The following is a 21,129-nucleotide window of genomic DNA, read 5'->3' as shown; positions in this document are numbered from 1 at the left end:
GATGTGGTATCTCATTGTGGTTTTGATATGCATTTCCCTAATGATTAGTGATGTTGAGCATCTTTTCATGTGCTTATTGGCCATTTGTATATCTTCTTTGGAGAAATGTGTATTCAAGTCCTTTGCCCATTTTTTAATCAGGTTGTTTTCTTGTTGAGTTGTAGACCCCTATCAGGTGTATGATTTGCAAATATTTTCAAGTTCTTTGCCCACTTGAGGTTTAAGAGTTCTCTATATATTCTAGATATCAATCCCTTATCAGATGTATGACTTGCAAATATTTTTTCTCATTCTCTGTATTGTCTTTTTACTCTGTTGATAGCACAAATTTAAAAAATTTTTGTGAACTATAATTTGCCTGTTTTTAATTTTGCTGCCTGTGTCAATGATGTCATTTCTAAGAAATCATTGCCAAATCCAGTATTGTGAAGCTTTTGCTCTGTGTTTTCTTGTAAGAGTTTTACAGTTTTAGGCCTTACATTAGGGCCTTTGATCCATTTTGAGTTAATCTTTGTACATGGTGTTAAATAAGGGTCCAAGTTCATTCTTCGCCTGTGGATATCCAGCTTTCCCAGCCTCATTTGTTGAAAAGACTGTCCTTTCCCCATTGAATGGTCTTGACACCCATGTCGAAAATCATTTGACTGTATATGTGAGGTTTACTTCTACGCTTTCTGTTTTATTCCATTGGTTTATATCTCTGTCTTTATGCCAGTACCGTGCTGTTTTGATTATTATAGCTTTGTAGTAATCAGGAAGTACAAGTCGTCTAGCTTTGTTCTTCTTTTTCAGAATTGTTTTGGATATTTGGATCTCTTGAGATTCCTTATGAATTTAAGGATACATTTTTCTATTTCTGCAAAAAAACAAAACAAAAAAACCAAACCCATCATTGGGATTTAGATAAGGCTTGCATTGAATCTGTAGATCACTTTGGGTATTATTGACATGTTAAACAATATTAAGTCTTCCAGTCCCTGAAGAGGGGATATGTTTTCATTTATGTCTTCTTTAAATTTTTTCAACAGTGTTTTGTAGTTTTCAGTGAATAAATCTTTCACCTCTTTGGTTAGTTCCTAGGTGTTTCATTCTTTTTGGTGCTACTGTAAATGGAATTTTTTAAAAGTTTCCTTTTCAGGTTGTTCATTGTTTGTATATAGACACGCAACTGATATTTGTTGACTTTGTATCCTGATACTTTGCTGGATTCACTTATTGGTTCTAACATTTTTGTGTGTGTGTATGTAATCTTTAGAGTTTCTACATATAAGATCATATCATCTGCAAACAGAGATAATTTTACTTCTTCCTTTCCATTTCGGATGCCTTTTATTTCTTTTTCCTGCCAAATATTTCTGGCTAGAACTTCCAGTGTGATGTTGAATAGAAGTGGTGAAAGTGAGCATTCTTGCCTTAGAGGAAATGCTTTCAGTCTTTCACCATTAAGTCTGATGTTCACTTTGGGTTTTTCATATATGGCTTTTATTATGTTGAGGTAGTTTCCTTCTATTACTAGGTAGTTGAGTGTTTTTATTGTGAAAATTCAGGTTGTTGAATTTTGTTAAATGTTTTTTCTGCATTATGTGTTTTTTTCCTTTCATTCTGTTAATGTAGTATGTTATGTTCATCAGTTTTTACATGTTGACCATCCTTGTATTCTAGGAATAAATCTCACTTATTCATGGTGTATAATCTTTTTTTTTTTTTAATAGCTACTTTATTTATTTATTTATGGCTGTGTTGGGTCTTCGTTTCGTGCGAGGGCTTTCTCTAGTTGCGGCAAGTGGGGGCCACTCTTCATCGCTGTGCGCAGGTCTTTCACTATCGCGGCCCCTCCCGTTGCGGGGCACAGGCTCCAGACGCGCAGGCTCAGTAGTTGTGGCTCACGGGCCCAGTTGCTCTGCGGCATGTGGGATCTTCCCAGACCAGGGCTCGAACCCGTGTCCCCTGCATTAGCAGGCAGATTCTCAACCACTGCGCCACCAGGGAAGCCCTATAATCTTTTTAATATGCTGCTGAATTTGGTTTGGTAGTGTTTTGTTGAGGATTTTAGCATCAGTGTTCATAAGGGATATTGGTCTATAGTTTTCTTTTGTTGTAGTGTCTTTGTCTGACTTTGGTATCACAGTAATGCTGGTCTCACAGAATGAATATGAATGTGTTCGTTTCTCATCAAAGTTTGGAAAAGTTGGAGAAGGATTGATGTTTTTCTTAAAATGTTTCATAGAATTCACCAGTGAAGCCATCAGAGCCAAGGCTTTTCTTTGGTGGGAGGTTTTTGATTACTGATTCAATTTCCTTCCTAGTTATAAGTCTATTCAGAGTTTTTATTTCTTTTTTTAAATAAATTTATTTATTTATTTATATTTTTGGCTACGTTGGGTTTTCATTGCTCTGTGCGGGCTTTCTGTAGTTGCAGTGAGCAGGGGCCACTCTTCATTGCGGTGCACGAGCCTCTCATTGTGGTGGCTTCTCTTGTTGCGGAACATGGACTCCAGGCGCGTGGGCCTCAGTAGTTGTGGCACACGGGCTCAGTAGTCGTGGCTTGCGGGCTCTAGAGCACAGGCTCAGCAGCCATGGCACACGGGCTTAGCTGCTCTGCAGCATGTGGGATCTTCCCAGACCAGGGCTCGAACCTGTGTCCCCTGCACTGGCAGGCGGACTCCCAACCACTGCTGCACCAGGGAAGCCCCAGGTTTTTTATTTCTTCATGATTTAGTGTTTGTAGGCTTTGTGTTTCTAGGAATTTTTCCATTTCATCTAGGTTATCCAATTTTTGGCATACAATTGTTCATAGTACTCTCATAATCCTTTTCATTTCTGTAGAATTGGTAGTAACATCCCCGCTTTCATTTCTCATTTTAGTTATTTGCGTCTTCTTTTTTTCTTAGTCCATCTGGCTAAAACTTTGTCAATTTTGTTGATCTTTTCAAAGAACCAGGTTTTGGTTTCATTGGTTTTCTCTCTATTATATTCTGTATTTCATTTATCTATGCTCTAATCTTTATTATTTTCTTCTTTCTGCTAGCCTTGGCTTAGTTATTTTTCTAGTTCCTTAAGTTGTAAAGTTAGCTTGTTGATTTGAGATCTTTCTTGTTTTCTCTGTCAGCATTTATAGCTATAAATTTCCCTCTTAGCATTGCTTTTCCTGTGTCCCATAAGTTTTGGTATGTTGTGTTGTCATTTTCATTCATCTCTCAGAATTTTCTAATTTCTCTTGTGATTTCTTTTTTGATCCATAAGTGCATTGCTTATTGTTAATTTTCCAATTTTCCTTTTGTTACTGGTCTTTAACTTTATCCCATTGTGGTTGGAGAAGATACTTTGTATGATATCTATCTTTTAAAATCTATTGAAATTTAATTTGTGGCCTAAGGTATGGTTTATCCTGGAAAATGTCTCATGTGCATTTCAGAAGAATATGCTTGCTGTTGTTGTTGGGTAGAGTGTCCTGTATATATCTGTTAGACCTAGTTTCTTTATTATGTTGTTTAAGACCTCTGTTTCCTTACTTTTGTTTGGTTGTTTTATCCATTATTGAGAGTAGAATATTGAAGTCTACAATTATTACTGTAAAACTGTAATAATTTCTTTCTTCAGTTGTCAGTTTTTGCTTCATATATTGTGTTTTGATTGTTTTTCATTAGGTGCGTAAATGTTTCTCTCTCTCATCTTGTTACTTATTTTCTATATGCCTTATACTGTTTTTGCTCCTCGTTTTCTGTCTTCCTGTCTTATTTTTGTTGAGTTGATTTTTTGCAGTGGAACTAAATTCTTTTCTCATTTCCTTTTGTGTATATTCCAGAGCAATTTTCTGTGTGGTTACCATGGGGTTACATTTACATGTGGTTACTTTTACCATCCTAAAGTTATATCACTCTAATTTGATTTATGCCAGTTTAACCTAAATAATACATAAAACTTTATGTCTTTATAGCTCTGTCCCCACCTTTTTGGTTGTTGATCTCACAAAATTACATCTTTATACATTGTGTACCCAAAAACATAAACTAACAATTCTTTTAAATGCATTAGTCACTTAAATTATGTAATAAAATGTGGAGTTACAAACTGAAGTTACAATAATACTAGATTTTAGACTCATTGTTTTTTAAATGTATTAGTCTCTTAAATCACGTAGAAAAACAAAAAGTGGAATTACTAACCATTTTTACAAAAATACTAGCTTTTGTAATTCCCCTTGTTTTTACATTTATTGAGATCTTTATTTTTTCATGTGGCTTCAAATTACTATCTAGTGTTCTTTCATTTTACCTTGCTGAACTCCCTTGAGCATTATTGCAGGGCAGGTCTAGTGTAACGAACTCCCTCAGCTTTTGTTTCTCTGGCAATGTCTTTATTTTTGCCTCACTTTTGGAGGACAGTTTTGTCGATATTGGATTCTTTGTTGGCAGGTTTTTTTCTTTAGCACTTTGAATATATTGGCTCACTGTCTTCTGACCTGAAAGTTTGTGATGAATAATGTGCTGATAATCTTATTAAGGATTCCTTGTATGTGATGAGTTATTTCTTGCTGCTTTCAAGATTCTTTGTCTTTTGAAAGTTTGATTGTAATGTGTCTCAGTGTGGGTCTCTTTGAGTACATTTTACTTGGAGTTCATTGAGCTTCTTGCATGTTTAGAGTTATGTTTTTCATCAAGTTAGGGAAGTTTTCAGCCATTATTTCTTCAAATATTCTCTCTGCTCTATTCTCTCTCTCTCTCTCTCTCTCCTCCTCCCCTCCCCCCTCCCTCCTTTCTGGAACTCCCACAGTGCATATGTTGGTCTGCTTGATGCTGTCTCACAGGTTCCTTAGGCTCTGTTCATTTTTCTTCAGTACTTTTCAGCTCCAGAATTTCTCTTTAATATTTATATCTGTTTATTGATATTTCCATTTTGTGCATACATTATTTTCTTGACTTTCTCTACTGCTTTAGATTTTTGAGCATCTTTAAGACAGTTGTTTTAAAGTCTTTGTCTAGTATATCTGCCACTGGGTCTTTTTCAGGGACAATTTATGATTATGTAGTTTTTTTTTTTAATAAACTTTAAAAAAAATATTTAGGCTGCGCTGGGTCTTAGTTGTGGCATGCGGGATCTTTGTTGTGGCATGTGGGATCCTTTAGTTGCAACATACAAATGCTTAATTGCAGCATGCATGCGGGATCTAGTTCCCCCACCAGAGACTGAACCCGGGCCCCCCACGTTGGGAACATGGAGTCTTACCCACTGGACCACCAAGGAAGTCCCTGATTATGTATTTTTGAATAGACTATACTTTCCCATTTCTTTGTATGCCTTGGTTTTTGTTGTTGTTGTTGTTGTGGAAGACTGGACATTTTAATCTAATAATGTGGTAGCTCTGAAAATCAGATTCTTCTCCTTCCCCAGAGTTTGCTGTTTTTGGTTTTTGTTTTTGTTTTTGTTTTTTATTGTTACAGGCTATCTCTGTGCTGGGGATCAGCCTGAGGTATAACCTTAAGGTCTTCTCAGGTCTTTTCGAAGTCTGAACCTTTCTTTTGGCATGTATAGGTCACTTTCTATTTTTCCCTTTATGTGGAGCTGCTTTTGAATGCCCTAGTGTTTAATGTCTGGTTCCCAAAAGGGGAAAAAGAGAAAAATAAAGGAAGAGGGGGGAACTAATGGGCAGTAGCCCTTTAAATCCTTCTGGAAGTCACTTCAGCCAGAGGGAGTGGGGCTTGCAACAGTGGGGAGAGGTACAACCTCTTTGTCTGCATCTCTGTGATCAGAAGCAGCAATCAGTGATTAGTGGGCAGAGCCTCAATATTTGGTGGATAGTGCTTTTTGCCCACTTGGCTCCTGTAAGCTGTGTGCAAGATGCTCCAGAAACCCCTGCACAGCTTCCTGCCACAGGGTTGGGTGTGGGGGATGGGCAGCTATTGCAGAGGTATGATCTGAAACTGACCAACATGAACCACAGCTTATGCAGTCTATTGTCTAAGCCTTCCCCTGGAAGTTGTAAGCGTTCAGCAGACTCCAGCATTCTAAAATAGTTACAGCAGACAGGTTCTGCCAGTGCAGCTGTTGTTTAGGTGGGGAGACAGATGCTCCCTATTCTGCCATATTCCCAGAATCCTCTCCTCCCTGACTCTTTCGTATACATTTTAAAATCAACTTGTCATGTTCCATGAAAAATCCTGTCAGAATTTTGTTAGGAATTGCATTGAATTTATAAATAATTTGTGAAGCACTAACATCTCTCTAATACTGAGTTATCATTTCCATCACTATGGTATGTCTCTCCTTTTTAGGAGTGCTTCTTTAATGACTTTCAGTAGTTTTATAATTTTCTCCTAATTAAGGCCATGCATAAGGGTTTTGTTTAGAGTCATTTTTAGGGATCATATATTTTTGTTTATATTGCAAATGTCATTCTTTTAGGAATTACATTCTCTGTAGCTAATGTGTCAAAATGCAATATTTTTAAATTATGTAAAGTATTTTAAAAATATGATTTCTTTGGCCCATATTTTAAAATTTTAGATGCTTTTCTAGAAATTTCAAATATATTTTTTACATGATAACTGTGGTAAAAATGCGCATCGTAAAAAGGTTATACATCCCAGGGTTTCTCCCTTACAGCTGAGGCAGGAGACTGCTGTACAGGTGGCCATGCAGAAGCAAGCCTATACTATGAAGGAAGCAATGCCCTTTGGGAGTAGCTTTTACTAATGGGAGACAGGAACCATGAATGATTTATTCTCCCTTCTTTCCCCCATAGACTTTTAAGAGACACAGCCATTTCAAAAGGTCCCTCTGAAAACATGCTGTAGACTTCTGCGTTACACATTCTCTTATATTTGCTCTCCTTCCATCTCTGTCTCATTCCTTTTTTCCCTCTCTCTTCCTTCCCTGAGATTACAGCCTCCCAAAAAGTGTTATCACATAAGTTTTTCCTTCAGGCTCTGTTTTCTAACCTGGGCTAAAACAGAAATTTTGGATCATCTGAATCCTCATGAATGACAATGCTATAAATGGACTTTGTCTCTAGGTTCCAGTGCACAAATTGGTGTTTGTATAGAAGTAAATTTCTCTCAGACAACTAGAAAAGGAAAGAGGCTAATGTAATATATAAGTGAAGTATTTATTAAACCAGGGGAAGGCCAATGGACCTCATCAACAAGCTATAGGCAAACTTTCCAGGGGTTTGAATATGGAAAGGGAAAGAATTGAACCCATAACACACAATGATAGAGACTGTTAACTCAAAAGAATGTGCATTATAGCAATCAAATCCACAAGAGAGGATTTGGTTTCATCAAAACACCACCATTCATGTCGTTAATAGAATAGTAAACTTTATTGGTACTATAGTTTGTTTCAGAGACATTATAAGCTTCAGGAATTTAAACTAGTTTGGATTTGGACACACTTTAGAATAATATAATAAAAATAATTATGTCAACACTTGTGAGATGTCCTTGATTTTCTTTTAAAAGAGGTTCATTAATTTCTAAAGTTTGAGAAACTGCTTTTCCATAATTTTTCCCTACTACATATCTCTGTACTCTCAGGGCTCCATTTGCTAGGATGTCTCTAGCTCTCCAGATCGCCAGTGGGGACAGCTTAGAGCTGCTATACAAGTGCTTTGGAAATCCATTTTAGTAGACCCCTTGGCTTTCATCATTTGGGGCTCCTACAGGCTAGATGCGGGGGACGTTTCTGAATTCAGTTTGTATATTTCCCTTAGGTAGCCGCAAACCCAGTGGCTTACAGATGCTCTAAATCGCCGGCTGTGAGGCTTTCCCCTTTTCAAGCCCACAAATCCCGCTTCCTCAGCTTCTTGGCTACCACTCCACCCGTGTCTCCCTCCCCTAGAGCTGTTTCTCAGCCTTGCCTGATTCTAGCCCTTTGTTTAAAATACAGACTTTCAGACTTTTTCTGGAAATTCTTGATGTCAGGAGATAAGGCTTAGTAATCTGCATTTTAACAAGTGCCCCAGGAAAGTCTTACTGGCAGGTCAGTTTGAGAAACATGGCTCTAGGGTTTCCTCGGTTCCCACACTTCTCCCTTGAGGGCATCTCACCGTTCGCGGGATGAGCCAGGTCAGTAACTCAGGTTTGGTAAATTTCGCGGGTGCCAGGCCTCATCGGCAGCCGTGGTGCGGTTGCTGGGCGACCGGACAGACGCGCCTGGTCGGCCGCGGCTCACGGGAAATCTCGCGAGGTCTCCGGAAGCGCTCTTCTCTGTGTCCTAGCCCGGGCCCAGCCCTCTGTGTCTTGGTGGCCGGGGGTTGATGGGAGCCACTAGGCAGGGTACGAGTAGAGGTCGGTTACTGGGATGAGGCCGTAAGGCATCGGTCACATTAGCGTTTTCGTAGACCAACCAGTAGCCAGAACAATTTTTGGCAGGTCACCATTTCCCCCTACTGGATTATCCTTGCCATCAGCCTTGAACGTTTTAGTGCCAGTTACCACGTTTTCCCAATAATAGGGCAGGAAACGAATTGTCTGAATCAAAGTACAGCGCATACTTCACCTTTCCTCTGATAAAAACTCCTTAGGGTGGCATTCCAGTCCGGTTATAATGACCAGCCTCACTGCTTGCCTCTTTCCCTCTTCAGTATTTACAATCTGGCACTTGGCCCAGTATGCCCTGTTCTAAAAAAATTTTACCCTCTCTCTCCTGCTGCTCAGGGTAGCAATAGGACACACCTTTCCTCCTTAATATTTGTTTTCCCTTTTAAGATTCAAGGACTCAGCTTGGAATTGGCGCATTTTTTCTGAAGCCTTCCTAGGTACTCAGTCATGTTAAGTGATGCTTTTTTCTGCCCCCCAAACAACTGGGATATGGTAACTTCTTTAGCATAGCACTTAACACACTACTGTCTGTTTGTTACCCGTATCTCCAATAAGATGGTAAATTCTTTGAGGGTAAGGATTATGTCTTTTACCTTGCTATTCCCAGGACCTGGCAAAGTGCTGTGTACATTAGCAGTCACTCCCAAACATTTAGAAAATAAATAATTTACAAATGAAGGAGAACAATAGTAGAACAAGTGGAAAGGCTGGGGCTCATTAGGGGTATGGTAAAGTGAGCAATCTGAATTAAGGGACAGTACAAACCGGAAAACCGTAATAGCTCTGATCTTTAGGGTGGGGGCACTCTGGAAAATCATTGTGGTTCCTTGAACAAAGAAGTGTCAGAGTAGGAGATTTTTAGAATTACAAGGAGGCTTAGAGCCCACGTGGACAGTCCAACGTGCCATTTTCCAGATAAGGAAATTCTCAGGCCTAGAAAGAGAAAAGAAATATGCTGAAGGTGACACCTGAGGTAGCAGAGAGAGAATTTACCCTTGAGCCCCTAATTTCAAGCACAGGTCCCCCTTCCTTATATCTCACTGATTGTTGCAGTAAGAGTAGCCTAGAAAGAGGGACAGGGGCATGGGGACAGATATCCGAACCTCATTCAGGACACTGTTGCTGATGTCTAGTTGTGAAGCAATGTTGGCCTGTATTAGGGTGAAGGCAAAGAAATGAACAAATGAAAGAAATGAAGACAAGGAATGAACAAATTTAGGAGGCATCTTGAAGCATGATTTAATAAAGAGAGATTGGATAGGATAAAGGGAGGGAGAAGTTGAAGATAATTCCTGGGTGTTAAGTAGAATAAAGGAACAATACTGAAGAAATTGGAGAGGGAGGCTAGTAATTTGGGGGGAAGTGGATGAATTTTCATTTACACATGTTAAACTTGAGGTGAGATAGGTTTAATAGTTTCCAGAATAGAACTAATCATTGAAACCATGGGGTCATAAATGGTGGTGAGGAAGAAAGTGGGGAAAAGAGAAATAGTAAGTTAATAACTATGCCAACTAGTTTGGATGGAAGAGGGAAGCAAAGCTAGTTAAGATATCAGAGAGAGGGCTTCCCTGGTGGCGCAGCGGTTGAGAATCTGCCTGTCAATGCGGGGGACACGGGTTCGCGCCCTGGTCTGGGAAGATCCCACATGCCGCAGAGCAACTAGGCCCGTGAGCCACAATTACTGAGCCTGCGCGTCTGGAGCTTGTGCTCCGCAACAAGAGAGGCCACGACAGTGAGAGGCCCGCGCACCGCGATGAAGAGTGGCCCCCGCTTGCCGCAACTAGAGAAAGCCCTCTCACAGAAACGAAGACCCAACACAGCCAAAAATAAAATATAAATAAATAAAAATTAAAAAAAAAAAAGCTTTAAAAAAAAAAAAACAAAACAAAAACAAAGATATCAGAGAGAGATTTATCAGAGGTGAGATTTGTTCTGAGAAGAACAAATAATAATTCAGTGATTTAGAAACCAATAAATTAGATTCAGATACTAGGGAAAGAATTTAAGGAGGAGAGTACCTAACAGAATAAACAGCTACAGAAGGATATGACAAAGTAAAAGAATGATCAGAACAATATGGCTAAAACACAACAGCACAAATCAGGTGCCCTTCTTATCTATTTTAAAGGTCATTCATTTGGGAACAATAGATCCAGCACTATATGCAGGGCCATCCTGTTGCTCTGTGTAGCCCTCATTTAACTTGCTGCTAGCATTACTTTACCGGAAACATGTTTAGCAATGCCTCATTGAAAACCAGTTGCTCTGTTAATCTTTGTTTTATAACAGTTTCATATGTCATTGTAAAGAGGAGTATGATCTCATTTGTGGTAAAATTATATACATATTTAAATGTCTGAAAGGATATATGTCTATGTCTATACATGTATAGGTTTAGATGTAGAGCTGTAGATCTGTACCTGTATCTATATCCCAAAATATTTAATAGTGGCTATTTTTTGGTGGTGGGATTATGACTTTATTTTTCCTTCTTTTTTAGTAATCAGGTTTTTAAGAATGATAACATTGTATTCTAAAAGTTCATTTCGGATTCTGCTCTTTGTAGAATTGAAAATCTCTTTGTGACAGCTAGTTTTTAAAATACTTTAAAACGGTTGAATCGCTAATTAATTTTTTAATGCAACAAGTTTGAGACAGTATTTTCTCATTAAGATGTGAAATATAATTCCTGTCTAGTGACACACAGTGTTAAACAGTCATCTGTGTATTTTCTAATATGGCAGAAATCTGGCAGACTGCAAGAAATACTTGTCTTCAGTGCCACATCTGTAAGTTCAGCATATAATACTCTAAGATTTACACTTTGACAGATGTTGAGAAATTTGTATTTGTTAAAAAAAATGTGAGGTCTTGAGAATAATTTTAAAAGACACTCTTGGAAGAATATGCTAAAGAGCACTTTTTCTGAAGCCTCCAATAGAGTTTCCAAGTAACTTTAGACAGAAACACATTTTTTATTTAGAATATTGTTCTATGTATCTTTGTCAATTAGTATGTTTCCTGACCTTCTAGAGTACATACTACACAGAAAACACTTTAATGATTTCTTTCATTGAAAAACCAACAAATTAAAGGGCCCAGATGTGTATATCATCACATAACTCCATACAGAAATATGATCATTTATTGGAGTTAGCTCCTCTTTTTATTTTGACCTTGTAGACTGGTAAATATTAGTAAGTATGGTAGGCAGACTTCCAACATGGTGTCAATGATTTCACCTCCTGGGATGCATGCCCTTGTGTGAACCCCTCCCCTTCAGTGTGGAATAGACATAGTGACTTGTTCTAAGCAATAGAATAAGGCAAAGTTGATGAGATACCATTTCTGCGGTTTGATTACAAAAGATTCTGTCTTGCTAGCAAACTCTCTCTATTGCATTTTTTGGCGTGCACTCTTTGATAGAGCAAGCTGTCACTTAGTAGAGCTCCATGTGGCAAGGAACTGAGGATGGTCTCTAGCCAACAGCTAGTAAGGAACTGAGACTCTCAGTCCAATGAGAAACTAAATGTCAACAACTATTGTTTAAGCTTGGAAGTCAGTCCTTCCCCAGTTGAGCTTTCAGATGAGACCTATTCCACACCTTTATTACGTGCCTCATGAGGGACCCTAAAGCAGAGAACTCAAATTCCTGACCCATAAAATCTGTGAAATAATAAATGTGTGTTATTTGAAGCCACTAAGTTTTGGGGTAATTTTTAATGCAATAATAACTAACTAATACAGGGGACAATGGAAAAAAATTTTTTTTTAATTTATTTATTTATTTATGGCTGTGTTGAGTCTTCGTTTCTGTGCGAGGGCTTTCTCTAGTTGCGGCAAGTGGGGACCACTCCTCATCGCGGTGCGTGGGCCTCTCACTATCGCGGCCTCTCTTGTTGCGGAGCACAGGCTCCAGATGCGCAGGCTCAGCAATTGTAGCACACGGGCCCAGTTGCTCCGTGGCATGTGGGATCTTCCCAGACCAGGGCTCGAACCCGTGTCCCCTGCATTGGCAGGCAGATTCTCAACCACTGCGCCACCAGGGAAACCCGGAAAATTTTTTTAAGGAGGGAAATTTTACTTAGAAATTTGGGACATGATTCCCATTTTCATAGGACCTTCTGAGGGGAAGCTCAGAGGAGAGAAATGAAAATGATGATAGGAGGTTGTAGCTTAGCTGGAACAAAAGATTTTAAAATAAGTATCCATTTATAGAAGCTGTAAGTTGTAGAGTCTACAAAGGAAGCCTTTTTGTTCATGAATGAGGCAGTTTCCATCCAAGGCTTGATTACTCTTGATTTCTGTAACCTGGTCATGATCGTTAAATTGAGAGCTTCATGGATTTTTAATGGCTTGATGTACACAATATGGGCACCAATAATAAATAATTTCTTTAAAACTTAACTTAGTAATTAAATGATTACTTAAACAATTTGTCATTTATTACATAACGTATTCTATAAATGTAAATGATGATTATATAGGTTCTGTATAAAACAATCCAAGGTATTTCTCATGAGTTCCAGACCTATGCATGCAACCAGCTGCTGGACATTCATTCCACCTGAGTATGAATGTCCTAGAGACAAAAAACCCTGCACCTGTCAAGAACTGAACTCGTTTCTATCCTGCACAAATGTGATCTGCCTCCTCTAGTTCCTGTCTTGCCCACAGTCCACCCTGCTACTCAGAGTAGAGCCTGAGTACTCTCTCGTATACTAGTGCCCCCACGTTGGGTCACATCAAGTCCACTTAATCTCAGAAGCGACTGTCAAATCCAACGTTCTCTCCATGTTCCCATCAGTACCTAAGAATGGACATGAAAGGAATTGGACAAGTTCTATTAATTTTTTAAAAGTTCTATTTTAGTACACAAAATTTTCTCAAGTTGTATTTTTAAAGTTCTATTAGATGTGACTGTAAATTAAAGGATCTAGGCTGAAAATCAGTTTAATTACCTGAAAGTAACATTCATGCCTAAATATATTTTAGACTAAAATTGTTTTCTGAAAAGTATTTTTGTAAACATTGCCACAGATATTCTAATTGAAGTAATGTTTTATTATGTTTTATTCAGGAATGAAGATTCCTGAAAAATCTATTGTCAGTAGAGCCTAACACTTTAGTTTGAGTCTTTCCGGAAGCATTTGCAAGAAAGGGACTTATAATTTTGGAAAAAGTTTAGATTAGGTTTCAGGAACAGATCATTACTTATGTTTTAGGGATTTAAAAAAAAATTGTCTTTTGAAACAAGGGTGGGGAACCTCTGTCTTCTAATAGAGATCCAAGACACTGCTTAAGTTTATCAGGCCAATAATAAGTTCAGCAAAAGTTTAATTAGTTGGTGATGGATTGAAGCTAAGAGTGAAACTCAGCTATGTAATACACTACAGTCTTGTGTTTTTCAAAACAATTTGTTAAAATCAGTGAAAACATCTTGTATATTTGTATTTAACTGCTTTATTTTCTTGGCTCCTGTCTGCTTTTTTGGTTAGCTTGTTTGAAAAGAGTTCCATTCTTTCATGCTTGTTTTTGAAAATGGCTGGTGGTTTTTTTACTACTGTGTATAGCCATTTGCATATTTCTGCGGTTGTGATCCTTGATTGAAAAATTAAAAAAAAAACTTTTTTCACTCTTGTTTTAAATCTGTTAAGAAGTTTGGGAAAAGATTTTCATTTTATCGTAATCTTAGGGTGAAACAAGTCAGCTTCCCATAAAAAGGCATAAAGATTTAATTTTGTTATCCTAAAAACACATATTGTTAATGTTTCTTAAAAGCAAATTGAAATGTCCATTGCATTTATTTCTTCATTGAACAGATATTTACCAACTGCTTACCATGTGCCATTGTTCAAGGTGCTGATGATGCCGAAGGTATTCTGATCAAGTCCCCATCCCTGTGGCACTTACCATCCAGGAAGAGGAGACAGATAGTGAAAAAGTAAACAATTCAATGGTCAAGTGATTTCAGGTTGTGGTACATTCTGTGAAGGAAATAAATAGGATAAAATGACTGTATAACTGGGGTATAGAAGTGAGGAAGAAGGAGGGAAGGAGAGAGATGTTTTCTTTAGATGAGAGAGACAGGCTAGGCCTCTCTGGAAGCAGAATTTGAGCTGAGACTTGAAGAATGAGCAGCTTAAAGAGCCAGGCCTTTGAGAGCCTGTGAGGAAGTGTTCCAGGCCTGGGAAGCAGCCAGTGTGAGGGCTCGGAGCTGGGAAAGCGCTGGATGAGCATAAGGGCCCCAGGACACTGTGGCTGGAGCAGTGTGGACGGGGAGAACAGAATGAGAGGAAAGCAGGAAATAGATCAGCCTTTAGGCCACAGTGATAAATTTGGATTTTGGTTTATAGCAGCATTTAGGGCATAAGGCAGAAGGCAAATTTTTCTTTTGTTAGTGAGAAAAACTATATTATATTTAGAGTTTGAAGGAAAGAACAGTGGCCACTTATTATTATAAGTTGAAATTCAAAGTCTTGGTTGAAATGTAATGTTCTCTTCTTTTATTAATGTAATGTTCTTCTAGTGTGATATTAATGTGATGAATATAGTATTATCAAAGATGTTCTTAGAAATCTGGTAGTGGGAGCCACCAGAAAATATTATATTAGAAAATATAATTTCTACTTGTGCTCCCAAATCTCAAATTTAATAGAGCTTTTGTTTCAGTTTTGCTCTTTACTGAAATAGGTAAAACACTTTTTAAATTGAGTTACAGTTGATGTACAGTATTATATAAGTTACAGGTATACAATATAACAATTTTTAAAGGTTATATTCCATTTACAGTTATTATAAAATATTAGCTATATTCCCTGTGTTGTATAATATATCATGTAGCTTATTTTATACATAATAGTTTGTACCTCTTAATCCCCTATCCTTCATTACCCCTTCCCCCTTCCCTCTCCCCACTGGTAACCACTAGTTTGTTCTCTATATCTGTGAGTCTGCTTTTTGTTTTATTCACTAGTCTGTTGTATTTTTTAGATTCCACATACAAGTGATATCACACAGTATTTGTCTTTCTCTATCTGACTTATTTCTCTTAGCATAACACCCTCCAAGTCCATCCATGTTGTTGCAAATGGCAAAATTTCATTGGTTTTAATTGTTTTAATTTCATTGGTTTTAATTTCATTGTGTGTGTATGTATGTATATATCTAAATGTACACATACACACACCACATCTTCTTTATCCATTCACCTGTTGATTGATATGTAGGTCACTTCCATATTGTATTGCCAATTACATATTGGCAATTGTAAATAATGCCACTATGAACATTGGGGTGCAGTTAGTGTTTTTGTTTTTTTCAGATATATACACAGGAGTGGAATTGCTGGGTTACATAGTAGTTCTGTTTATTTTTTATTTTTTAAAAATTTATTTATTTATTTTTGGCTGCGTTGGGTCTTCGTTGCTGTGCGCGGGCTTCTCATTGCGGTGGCTTCTCTTGTTGCGGAGCACGGGCTCTAGGTGCGTGGGCTTCAGTAGTTGTGGCTCGTGGGCTCAGTAGTTGTGGCTCGCAGGCTCTAGAGCGCAGGCTCAGTAGTTGTGGCGCACGGGCTTAGTTGCTCCGCGGCATGTGGGGTCTTCCCGGACCAGAGCTCAAACCCATGTCCCCTGCATTGGCAGGCAGATTCTTAACCAATGTGCCACCAGGGAAGCCCTGTTTTTTTTTAAAAAAAAAATACATTTCAGTTATATCTTTTTAAAAAAATATTTATTTTTATTATTTTTTTTGGCTGTGTTGGGTCTTAGTTGTGGCACGCGAGGTGTTTGTTGAGGCATGCGGGCTCTTTGTTGTGGCATGTGGGTTTTCTCTCTGTAGTTGTGGCGTGAGGGCTCCAGGGCATGTGGGCCCTGTAGTTTGCAGCATGCGGGCTCTCTTGTTGAGGCGTGCAAGCTCATAAGTTGTGGTCTGCGGGCTTAGTTGCCCCGCAGCATGTGGGATCCTAGCTCCCCGACCAGGGATCGAACCCGTGTCCCCTGTATTGGGAGGCGGACTCTTTACCACTGGACCACTGGGGAAGTCCTGGTAGTTCTGTTTTTAGCTTTTTGAGAAATCTCCATACTGTTTTCCACAGTAGGGTAAAGCACTTGTTAATAAACTATTTTTAGATCTTGGGATAACTAGAAGTCCATTATGTTGATGTCTGCCTAAATAAATTACCATTACAACAGGCCACAGTTCCTTAGTTTTAAGTAATGTAGTGTTTTACCTTGAATATTAAGACCAGTTAGAAAGTTTAAAAATAATCTCCCCTAGAAAGTGGTATTTGTGTATAATTCTCACATCAGTGGCATATCAAGTTAACTTCTCTGAAGGTATAGAACTTTTCAGATGACTGTAATTATTCAACACGGTATGCCCTCATACATAAGATCATAAATTAGTTTTTTATTTAGTCTTTTTGTTACTTTATTTAAGCCCAGAATCTTAATAGCCTCAAGTATACTAGAAACACATGCAAGGAATGATAGAAGGATTACATATGAGTTGAAGTAAAAGATTAAAGCTAAATACATACACGTTTTAAAGGACTTATTTAGTGTCATCAATAATGCAAAGAGTAAATTGAAGTTTATTCAAATAATAAATTGAGCATGGAGTATAAAGTCGAAAATTCTAGGGAAAAAAATGAATCATTTAAATAAAATATTTATTTGCAGATGAGCTTATAGAAACTAAATTTTCAGGAAGGTAAGTAGTTTGTTATGCTTTGTAATGGTAAGCAAGTTAATAGTTATATGATAGATATTTATAACCCTCTATAACTTAACATAAAGGTCACAAAGCTCTGTTCTTGACAATATATTTCTTTATGCATATGCCTCTTAGGTTATGAAAAGTACAACTGTAGTTCATCAAAATGTGCCCCAAGGCACAATACCATTTTACTCAGTCATTAGAAAGTTTAGCATAATTGCTTAGTATAATCCAAAGAAAATATGAGTACTGACATCAGGGACTCTACAATTTGTTAGGCAATTGTTCCATAATTTTTGGCACCAAGATAATCCACATGTTGAAAAAGCAATTAATCATTGGTGTTAGTTATCAAGCTATGATTTTAGCTGTTTCCTCCCAAATTTGACCTGAAATGACAGAGTTCCTTATTTTATTTTTGTAATATTCTGATTTCTGAGATCAAAAGTTTAAATATGCCAATCTGGTTACAGTTGACCTGAGTTTCGTGTAACTAATTTTCTAAAATAAGTAGATCACAACTTTTTACTTATAAAGATAAATGGTATTTCTTCCAGTAATATTTGGATAAAAGGTTTAGAAATTTTTAGAAACTTACAGACTGATTACCTCAGAACAAATTACTTGCAGTCCTTAAACTAGCACTTGGCCCTACGAAGGTAAATTTATTTGCTGCTAAAACTTGTATTGAAAATTGACCAGAATGAGAGAACACAAAATTAGATTTTTAATTTTCAAATGCAGTGACATAGACACATCAATTATTAAACAGTGAATGAAATAATTACCCCATCGTAATTTGAACATAATCAACTTTTAGTTATTTTATATCATATGGATGAGCAAAACCAAGAGCCATCATTCCGTGTAGTATATTTTTATATCTTCAAAAAACAAAAAAACACATTGCTCACCCATGTATGTATCTTTGGAGTTTATAGTTAAAACAATCCAGAAATTTAGAAAGAAACCTTGGAAACTCAACAGTCTGTGTTCAGTTCATTTCAGTCAGCTACATGTGGATACAATGCAGACTTAGCAATATAAAAGAACTCTTCTCTGCATGCATGACTTATGCATCTGTACCTCATCACTCACAGAACAGTTTTTGGAAACTCTGAACCTCTGCAGTATGTAGCATTCCAACTCCCAAACAGTTCCTCTGATTCATTGTAAAGTTACTTATGTTCCTGCTCTTCTGTGTTTATTTTCAAGTGGCTGCACTATAGGGCAGTTTATTATTCTATTATGCAATGCAGTGATTTTTCAAAATCCTGAATACCAGGTAGTCATACTAATTTGTGACAACAATTTTCAGACTTGATCCCTCAAATGGAGCACGTGATGTTTGGTCTCAGAGCTGATTTTCCAAATTCAGAAACAATGGAGCACAAATGGTTTCTCTGCCCCTGTTGGCTCTTTGTTCTTGGCAGTACTACTGATTTCAAAATAACAACTTGCGTGGTGTCTTATTGTTAATCAATAAATAAAATGTGTGAATGACATACTTACATAACTGGACAGTATAACCTAAAAATGATACTAAATGCATAAATTCTCAACAATATATATAGAAGTTAATGTTGTTGAATTGTTTGGAACTGGGACCTTGAGATATTAAAACAATCTGGAAAAGTTGGAACATCCTTGATTCTGGGATCTCGCTGTACCCTTATCTGGTCCCAATCCCGAACCCATATCCACTGACTTCTCTCTCCATCTCTGCTCCAGCCTGTGCTTCTGGCTCCAGTTTTATTACTTGGACATTGGGATTAAGTTTTTGATGATGATTGACATTTCCTGTATATTATCACCATAGAGCTTGAGAAATTATCTCTGAAAAAATTTGAAGCTGAACAAAAACCAGACTTCACTTAGAAAATGGCCTTTTCAGCTCCTGAATAGCTCAAGGCTGTAAGATAACACTTTGCAGGAAAAAGCAATGCCAATTCATGAGTTAGTTTCTGAATGATGATGGCTGCAAATTGACCCTTGATTTCCTAAAATCTCAGTATTATGAATTGGAGCACTTATACCAAAAGTGATCATGACAATACATTAAAACTTAAAGATATACTTTAAAAATATTTATAAAGGTTCTTGCTTTTAATAAAGTAACTGCATTTACAATAGAATGCAAATACTCTTTTGTGGGGCTGTTTTTGCGTGGGCTGGACTGTTAAGCAGAGGGGACATTGTTGGTTGCTCTGTAGTATGCCTTTAGCCTTAGTGTCTAGTAGTCATGAATTTTGGGTGTTACTGACCCCACTCCCAGCTCCAGGAGTTACCCTTAATTGGTCTAAACCAGTCACTATATATATATATATATATAATCCCAGGAGTGGGCTCATGACCCAAGTTAGACCAATCAGAGTGAAGTCAGAACCTTCCTTTGAGAACCATAAGCAGCTCTTTCCCCGTAACTGGATGGTGTGGTGTGCAGCCAATGTGGAGGAATCCCGCTTGAGGTTTAGGTCAACATGTGGAGGGCAGAGCTGTGAGAACCATTACTGGAAGCCTAATCCAACTATGCCTAAGCCAAATAAGAGTTTGGACTCTGAAGTTAGGTGAACCGACAAATTCTCTTTGTTTAAGCAATTGTTTTTGTTTGTTTGTTTTTGTCATTACTTGCAACCAAGGCATCATAACCGAAATACTGAGTCCAGTGAAGTTAGGACTGACAAGTTTTCTTTTTCTGGCAATTCCCTGTTGTTAGCATAGGCATTTTTCTATCACACCAAGATATCTTAATTGATTAGATCACCAATGTCAAATTAAATGTGGATAACAGTCAAGTCTTGGAATGAAAACTGCTAGTATGTTTTCATGTTAACTTCAATGACTCACTCTTTCAGGTCAAAACTTCAATCCTTCAATCATGTCTGTCAGAGAAACCTCAACGAGTTTGTTATTGTTCCTAATTGAATGGCTCGGTATGAGCTGGTGTCACTGAAGGCTATGGCAGTAAACACAGCTTTTAGTTGCTCACTGGAGGCAGTCATGATTTTTTTTTTAAAAGGGCCTAAAAATGGAGGTGAGGTTGAGCCATCTGAAATTGGGATGCCTGCTTTTATTTAAAGGGATATAAAATGAGACCAAAAATGCTACTATATCATCAACTATCTGAGAAAGTATTTGGATACTAATGTTAACTGGCTTCCTCATCTTACCAAAGACCACCTCTTTGCTAAATCTAATCAAAAACTTTTAGACTTTGTTTTCCTTGACCTCTGGGCCACATGTGAAGTCACCTCTTGTGGTCTCCTCTTCCTCTGACCATTTTAAATTTGATGTTTGCCATGTCTTGGGCCCTCTTCTCAGTCTTTATTTCCACAAAGCATCTCATCTGATCTCATCCAGCCCTCGACCACAGCTTTCTTAACAGAGTGCTCTTAGAAATATCAGTCTAGTACATTTCTGTTGTTTAAAACTCTTTTAACTCCCTATTGCTGTTAGGATAAAGTCCAAAAGGCCCCTGCAGAATCTGTGCTCATCTTACTGAATAAAGTCATCTCTTGTCATTCCCCACGTACTACTCGACACTCTTAGATCTAAATGAATCTCAGTTCTTGAAGGTTCTAGGTTCTTGCTCTCTGCCTCAGGCCTTCCACATATCGCTGTAATCTTTGCTTATAAAAATAATAGCTTCTCTTAACGCTTTTTCTGGCTAGTCCTCCTATCTTTCAAATTTCAGCTTAACGTCAGGTCACTTGCTTCAGGAAGCCTACCGGAGTAACTCCTCTCTGGGGTAAGTGTTCCTCCTGAGAGTTCCCCAGCACACTTTATTTCTCCCTTCACAGCAGTATACTTAGGTTCTTGTTAACTTAGCCTCCTCGGGAAGTTCTGTGAGGACAGTGGCCAGGTCTACCTTGTTCAGAATATCTCCAGAGAGTAAAACCGGGCCTGGTACATTAAAGGCACTTGGTGAATATTTGAATGACTAGATACCTGTGCTAGGCTCTGTCTCAAATTTAAGTTATTTGATTTTCAGGAAAATAATTTATGGTGTGACAGTGTTTCACAGGAACATAAAAATGTTACATTAAATTGTATTTTTACTAACAACAGACTATCATCAAAAGAAGGT

General features: G+C 37.8%; 2 protein-coding genes across 2 annotated transcripts in view; one reads left to right on the top strand and one right to left on the bottom strand.

The window, feature by feature from the left end:
• Positions 1–8,172, bottom strand: part of PPP1R42 (protein phosphatase 1 regulatory subunit 42) — a 51,317-nt gene extending 43,145 nt beyond the window's left edge. The window contains exon 1 of the mRNA XM_057531767.1: positions 8,048–8,172. The gene's annotated coding sequence lies outside the window, so the exon portion shown is untranslated. The remainder of the gene's footprint in view (positions 1–8,047) is intronic.
• CSPP1 (centrosome and spindle pole associated protein 1) overlaps positions 1–21,129 on the top strand; it is a 226,232-nt gene that overhangs the window by 66,791 nt on the left and 138,312 nt on the right. The window lies entirely within an intron of this gene.

Source organism: Balaenoptera acutorostrata, chromosome 17, assembly GCF_949987535.1.
Source record: "Balaenoptera acutorostrata chromosome 17, mBalAcu1.1, whole genome shotgun sequence".
Classification (NCBI taxonomy): domain Eukaryota; kingdom Metazoa; phylum Chordata; class Mammalia; order Artiodactyla; family Balaenopteridae; genus Balaenoptera; species Balaenoptera acutorostrata.
This window is presented reverse-complemented; position numbering and strand designations above follow the sequence as displayed.